The sequence below is a fragment of the Durio zibethinus genome, unplaced genomic scaffold, assembly GCF_047325235.1.
Source record: "Durio zibethinus cultivar Kanyao isolate XHJ-2024 unplaced genomic scaffold, ASM4732523v1 HiC_scaffold_99, whole genome shotgun sequence".
Classification (NCBI taxonomy): domain Eukaryota; kingdom Viridiplantae; phylum Streptophyta; class Magnoliopsida; order Malvales; family Malvaceae; genus Durio; species Durio zibethinus.
Window position 1 is genome coordinate 40,071 of NW_028322722.1, and position 7,731 is coordinate 47,801.

General features: G+C 29.5%; 1 non-coding gene across 1 annotated transcript; it reads right to left on the reverse strand.

Moving 5' to 3' along the window:
* Window positions 1-7,167: 7,167 nt before the first annotated feature.
* On the reverse strand, window positions 7,168-7,254 carry TRNAS-GGA (transfer RNA serine (anticodon GGA)). The gene has a single exon. It is a non-coding gene; the product is annotated as a tRNA-Ser (tRNA).
* Window positions 7,255-7,731: the final 477 nt, after the last annotated feature.

Sequence of the window (7,731 nt, forward strand, 5' to 3'; positions counted from 1 at the left end):
TACTTGTTTTGGATTTGTATAGTATTCTACTATACTATATAGTAATAGTATAAATATCTATGTAATAGTATAAATGTAATAGTATAAATATCTATTTATACTATTACTATACAAATTAGTACTATATCGAATACAAATTAGTACTATATCGAAATTAAATCGAAATAAGTGAAATGTAAATAGGATTAATTCCAATCAATAAATCTTAAAACGCAACAGCAAACAAACGAAACTAGACGATTCGATCAAACTGAATTGTTGGTTTGACTAAACAAACAGTTGTGGATGACTTGACAATGAATTCCAGGTCGAATCGACTAATCCGGTCTATTTTTCACATTCATAGGAGTTCGTCTATGTTTCTGCTTTACGAATATGATATTTTCTGGGCATTTCTAATAATATCAAGTGCTATTCCTATTTTGGCATTTCTAATTTCTGGAGTTTTAGCCCCGATTAGAAAGGGTCCAGAAAAACTTTCTAGTTATGAATCGGGTATAGAACCAATGGGCGATGCTTGGTTACAATTTCGAATCCGTTATTATATGTTTGCTCTAGTTTTTGTTGTTTTTGATGTTGAAACGGTTTTTCTTTATCCATGGGCAATGAGTTTCGATGTATTGGGGGTACCCGTATTCATAGAAGCTTTAATTTTCGTGCTTATCCTAATTGTTGGTTCAGTTTATGCATGGCGAAAAGGAGCATTGGAATGGTCTTAGTTCCTGAATATTCAGATAATAAAAAGAAAGAAAAAAGTAAAAATAATAATAACATTGAGTATGAATTCCATTGAATTTCCCTTACTTGATCGAACAACCCAAAACTCAGTTATTTCAACTACATTAAATGATCTTTCAAATTGGTCAAGACTCTCCAGTTTATGGCCGCTTCTTTATGGTACCAGTTGTTGCTTCATTGAATTTGCTTCATTAATAGGCTCACGATTCGACTTTGATCGTTATGGGCTGGTCCCAAGATCGAGTCCTAGACAAGCGGACCTAATTTTAACAGCTGGAACAGTAACAATGAAAATGGCTCCCTCTTTAGTGAGATTATATGAACAAATGCCCGAACCTAAATATGTTATTGCTATGGGCGCGTGTACAATTACAGGAGGGATGTTCAGTACTGATTCTTATAGTACTGTTCGGGGAGTCGATAAGCTAATTCCTGTGGATGTCTATTTGCCGGGCTGTCCCCCTAAACCCGAGGCAGTTATAGATGCTATAACAAAACTTCGTAAGAAAATATCTCGCGAAATCTATGAAGATCGAATTAGATCTCAACAGGGGGATCGGTGTTTTACTACCAATCACAAGTTTTGTCTTGTACGCAGTACTCATACTGGAAATTATAATCAAGGATTACTCTATCAACCACCATCTACTTCAGAGATTCCTCCTGAAACATTTTTCAACTACAAAAGTTCAATATCTTCCCACGAATTAGTGAATTAGGTAGGATTCAGAAACAGAATAACAAACAACGAATTAATCTTCATAAATTCGATTTCATCGTAAATGTGAAATACTTATCTTATACAAATTACAAATAAAAAAGAAAAGTGCGGGAGAGATAAAAAAGATGCAGGGCCGTTTGTCTGTTTGGCTAGTCAAACACGGGCTAGTTCATAGATCTTTGGGCTTCGATTACCAAGGAATAGAGACTTTACAAATAAAGCCCGAGGATTGGCATTCCATTGCTGTTATTTTATATGTATATGGTTACAATTATCTACGTTCCCAATGTGCTTATGATGTAGCACCAGGCGGACTGTTAGCCAGTGTGTATCATCTTACGAGAATAGAGTATGGTGTAGATCAACCGGAAGAAGTATGTATAAAAGTATTTGCTCCAAGGAGTAACCCTAGAATTCCGTCTGTTTTCTGGGTTTGGAAAAGTGCGGATTTTCAAGAACGAGAATCTTATGACATGTTGGGAATCTCTTATGAGAATCATCCACGACTGAAACGTATCTTAATGCCCGAAAGTTGGATAGGGTGGCCTTTACGTAAGGATTACATTGCCCCCAATTTTTATGAAATACAAGACGCTCATTGAATGATAAGAAACTAATTACAACTTCAAATATTCAAGGAATATTTGTACATTCTCTTCTAGCTCAAACGGAGGAATTGAGGTTTCATTCGTATTCTTATGGATAGGCTAATAAATAAAAAGAAATAAAAGACAATACATCATTGAAATTCTCGATTTTTGAAGATACCTTTTTATTTTATTTCGGACGAGCCGAGACAATAGGATGAACAACAAGGGTTCTATACCGTGAACTTTGTATCGCGCACATCACTTAGATGAACTCTAGAGAGTCACATAGAAAGGAATGAAGAAATGGAATATGAAAGAGAATACAAATAAATAAATGAAAGGGAATCGGATTCTATTTGTACTGTAGCTGAGATGAGTCTTGGTTATTTCTATCCTTGAACTCCTCTAGACCAGACTTTTGGTTGGGCCTTTCAACCAACTATTTTAATCTTTTTTTTTAATTAAATATGTATGAAGTATTAACATTCTTTTTGAATGTGAGGAGCCACAGCGTGAACAAATAAAAAAGAAGAGGAAAGATAATGAAATTTTTTTCTTTTACTACATTATTTATTTTTTTTACTACATTATAATTATAATAGACTCTTTGCTCATCTAAAAAATAGAAACAAAAAAAAAAAAAAAAATAAATAAAGAGAGGGTTTACTTCCAGATAGCTAGCTAGATAAGTATGTATTATGTCGATCTATATCAATTAATTTGTAGAGTAGATACTCATACAAATTAATCATACGCCGAGAACCAGATTTGAACTGGTGACACGAGGATTTTCAGTCCTCTGCTCTACCAACTGAGCTATCCCGACCATTACCGACGCATTATCCTCATAATACTAGATGACTTGGGTCTATGTCACTTAAAAATGAAAACAAAAAAAAAAACGAAAAAGTATTAAATTAAAAGGGGAATTTCTTGGATCTTTAAAAGGAAGACTTTGTAAATTTCAGTATGAGTAATGATATGGATTATGAATCATTCAAATAGGTATTCCTTGCTCAAGGGTGTTGATTTGTACGTATATCATATATATATCACAATATATCATATCACAAGACTTGTGATAAGAGAACAAAATTCTGCTAGGATACGCTTGTAAAATGGAAAAGAATAGGATGAATGAGAAACATAAGGAACTTTGAACCACTAACAAAAAGGGTAGGATAAAATAAATAGATAGCAAACGGGCTTTTTGGGGTTGGGGATAGAGGGACTTGAACCCTCACGATTTTTAAAGTCGACGGATTTTCCTCTTACTATAAATTTCATTGTTGTCGGTATTGATATTGACATGTAGAACGGGACTCTATCTTTATTCTCGTCCGATTAATCAGTTTTTCAAAAGATTTATCAGACTATGGAGTGAATGATTTGATTAATGAATATTCTATTCGATTCTTTCTTCAACTTGGAATCGATTCACAACAATTCTTTTTATTTTTCATATAAATTGATTTTGCATATAAATAAAAAAAATACGGGTTCGAGTCGTCTTTTTTGGTTTTTCATTAGTATACCTATTTATTTTATATTTTATATAGGTATATCTTGCATCCTTTCTGGAGTTTCGATATAAGGATTCCTTTACCAACAGTCAACCCCATTTGTTAGAATAGCTTCCATTGAGTCTCTGCACCTATCCCTTTTTTATTATTCTCGCTTGTTGAACCTTTGTTTATTTTCGTAAAATAATAGGATTTGGCTCAGGATTGCCCATTTTTCATTCCGGGGTTTCTCTGAATTTGAAAGTTATCACTTAGTAGGTTTCCATACCAAGGCTCAATCCAATCCAATTAAGTCCGTAGCGTCTACCAATTTCGCCATATCCCCTTTGTGTCTTGAGATTAGGATCTCATTAGGATGCACTTCCTTCCCCCTTTCTCCTTCCCTTCCTTTCCCCTTTCTTTCATTTATTTATTTTCTTTCTTTTTATGCGAAAACCGTTGAATTTAGTATTGAATTTAGTAGATATAGATACTGATTCTTATATCGAAGGGTCTTTACCTATTTTATTTCTTGTTTGTTTATCTTCTTTCGTCTCTATCGGAGACCCGTATTTATTTGGTCCAATCAGAAAATATTTTATCATTTCTGTATTCGCAATTCAATATAGATGGATATTCCATAACATATATATGCCCCCCTTACTCTCAGTTTTCTCAGGCAATTTACTCGAACGGTCGATTTTTTTTTTTTTTTTCGTCTTAGCTTCCGCCTTTATGAATGAAAACAAAAGAAAGGAGTCTCTCATCTCTCATTATGATCTGGATTTCATTTCTATGGGTTGCATCTTTTCTTTTTTCTTTAATTTTATTTTTATTCTTATTCTTTTATTAGACTATCCTATATAACCATAATAAGATAACTAAAAAAATAAAAATAAAAATGAAAATTGAATTTATTCATTATTAAAATTTATTCATTTTAAAATTTATTCATTATTAATTATTTATTTTCTAGTATAATAGCATAATAGCTAGAACTAATTATTCCATTCATTTCTATTTCGACTTCGAAGATAATTCGAATTAGTTAGTCTAAAAAACAAAGTTTCATTCTAATTATTTAGACTTATAACGTATCATTTATATAATGATAATATATATATAAATTATATATAAATATAAATTATATATAAATGCATAAAAATATTTTCACTATAATTATCTAATTATTAGACTCTATTTATAATTCTAAACTAAATATAAATAAATTAAATATATATTAAATCTATATTAAATATAAATAAATATTAAATATAAATAAATTAAATCTATATTAAATCTATCTATCTATATTAAAATTAAATCTATCTATTAAATTAAATCTATATCTATATCTATATAAAAAAAAAAAATTATATATAATTTAAATGTAAAATATACTAAAAATATACTAAAAAATACTAAAAATATAAAATAAAAAATATAGTAATATTATACTTAGTATACTAATATTATACTAATATATATATAATACTAAATTATATATATAATACTAAATAGAATATAATACTAAATAGAATAGAATACTAAATAGAATAGACTAATAGAATAAAGATAACATATAATAAAATAAATATAAAATAAAAATATAATATAGAGATAAATAATAAATAATTATAAAAATTATAAATATATTTATAATTTATTTTTATAATTTTTATAATTATAATAAAATTAGAATTAAATTATAATAATATTATTATAATTTAATATTATTAAATATAATGTTATTAAATATTAATATGATTAAATTAAAATATGATTAAATTAAAATATCATTTTTAATATGATTAAAATATAATCAAATAGAATGATTAAAATATAATCAAATAGAATTATATTATTCTATTCTTAATTATTATATTCTATCAATATTAGATTGAATATTAGATTGAATCTACCATTATTATATATTATTATATATTATTATATATCATTATATTAAATATGATTATATTAAATATGGCATAAATTATGTATGGCATAAATATGGCATTTAAAATTTAAAATTCTAGTTTTTCTAAATTCTAGTCTATAATTCATATTAATAATTCATAGTAATTATGAATAACTAATAGATAGTTAATAGATAAGATCGTAATAGTTTGCTGAATTCCTATGGATACAAAATTTCTATTATTTGAGCCCGCTTAGCTCAGAGGTTAGAGCATCGCATTTGTAATGCGATGGTCATCGGTTCGATTCCGATAGCCGGCTTTCTCTATTTGTTTGCTTTTTTACTTTTTTACATGATTGATAATGTTTTTTTGAAATCAAAGAACATTGAAAAAGCTTTTTCCCCTTTTCTTTCCAAAGGTCAACGATCCGTTTATTATGTCGTAGAAACTTTCAATTAGGAATAAAATTGGAGGAGTTAGATCTTTGCAGAATAAATCAAGAAAAAAAAAAAGGAAACTTTTTTTGGTTTAATTTTTAGATTTTAATTTTTATATTTTATATTTAATATATATTTTATATTTAATATATTTATATATTATATATATTTTATTTTAATTTCTATTTTTTGTATACATTATATACAATATACATTATATACAATACAAAAAAGTATGGATATTGATCCAATTCATCTCATTAATATTTGTAGTACAATCCTTCAGTCGATTTCGCTTCATTTAGTTCAGTTTTAATTTAGGTTTATGAAATTTCAATAAAATTCAAATTAATAAGGAGTCTTTATGTCGCGTTACCGAGGGCCTCGTTTCAAAAAAATACGCCGTCTGGGGGCTTTACCGGGACTAACTAGTAAAAGTCCTAGAGCCGGAAGCGATCTTAGAAACCGATCGCGCTCCGGTAAAAAATCTCAATATCGTATTCGTTTAGAAGAAAAACAAAAATTGCGTTTTCATTATGGCCTTACAGAACGACAATTACTTAAATACGTTCGTATTGCCAGAAAAGCAAAAGGGTCAACAGGTCAGGTTTTACTACAATTACTTGAAATGCGTTTGGATAACATCCTTTTTCGATTAGGTATGGCTTCAACTATTCCTCAAGCCCGCCAATTAGTTAACCATAGACATATTTTAGTTAATGGTCGTACAGTAGATATACCAAGTTATCGCTGCAAACCCCGAGATATTATTTCAGCGAGGGATGAACAAAAATCTAGAACTCTGATTCAAAATTATCTTGATTCATCCACCCATGAGGAATTACCAAAGCATTTGACCCTTCACACATTACAATATAAAGGATTAGTCAATCAAATAATAGATAGGAAATGGGTCGGTTTGAAAATAAATGAATTGCTTGTCGTAGAATATTATTCTCGTCAGACTTAAACCTAACTAAAATAACAAAACAAGGGTTCTGCTCCCTTTTCACCTGAGTTAAGGTTAAGTAAAGGAAGACAGGGTAAGGGATTTGATTCGGAAATTTTATTTTTCTCCTATTCATGTATGATAGATCCGTAGGTAGATTTTCATCCCCTGTACGCTATTTTACGTATTCCGTATTAAAAAGAAATTGGGAATAGAGAATCTATATCAAAGAAGGGTCTAACTCTTTAGTATCTGTTCTTATTTGATTTGATACATTGTAGTCAGTTACATTGGCGAATTAGGTGAAGGTGCGGAAAGAGAGGGATTCGAACCCTCGGTAAACAAAAGTCTACATAGCAGTTCCAATGCTACGCCTTGAACCACTCGGCCATCTCTCCTACATAATTATTATGGCCGATAACCCGAGCGAATAGCGAGTTATTCATATTAGATTGTTCGAGAGGTACGAACAATATCAATTCTAACTAGAAAACTAGCTATAAAAATAGAAAACTTTTCATCACTTTTTTCAGCACTTTTTCTTTAGCCTCCCGACTCGAAGAAATTTTTTTGTGAGGGGGCTGTTAAAAATAAATAATATAATACGATAAACATATACCATATATATCTATTCATGTTTGCGAAAAAGGCACTCCCATCTTTTTTCTGATATTTCTACCGGACTGGATTAAATCAATGAATTGAAACGAATCAAATCAATCGATTGGTTTTTTTTTTTTAGACTATGCTTAATGGATATTTTTAGTTCATAATTCTCTTTAGACTCTAATTCCCCATTTCTATAAGAATTCTAAAATTCTTTTCCAGTTTTAGATCTCTCAACAACAACCTCTTACTCTGTAAATCTATTACAA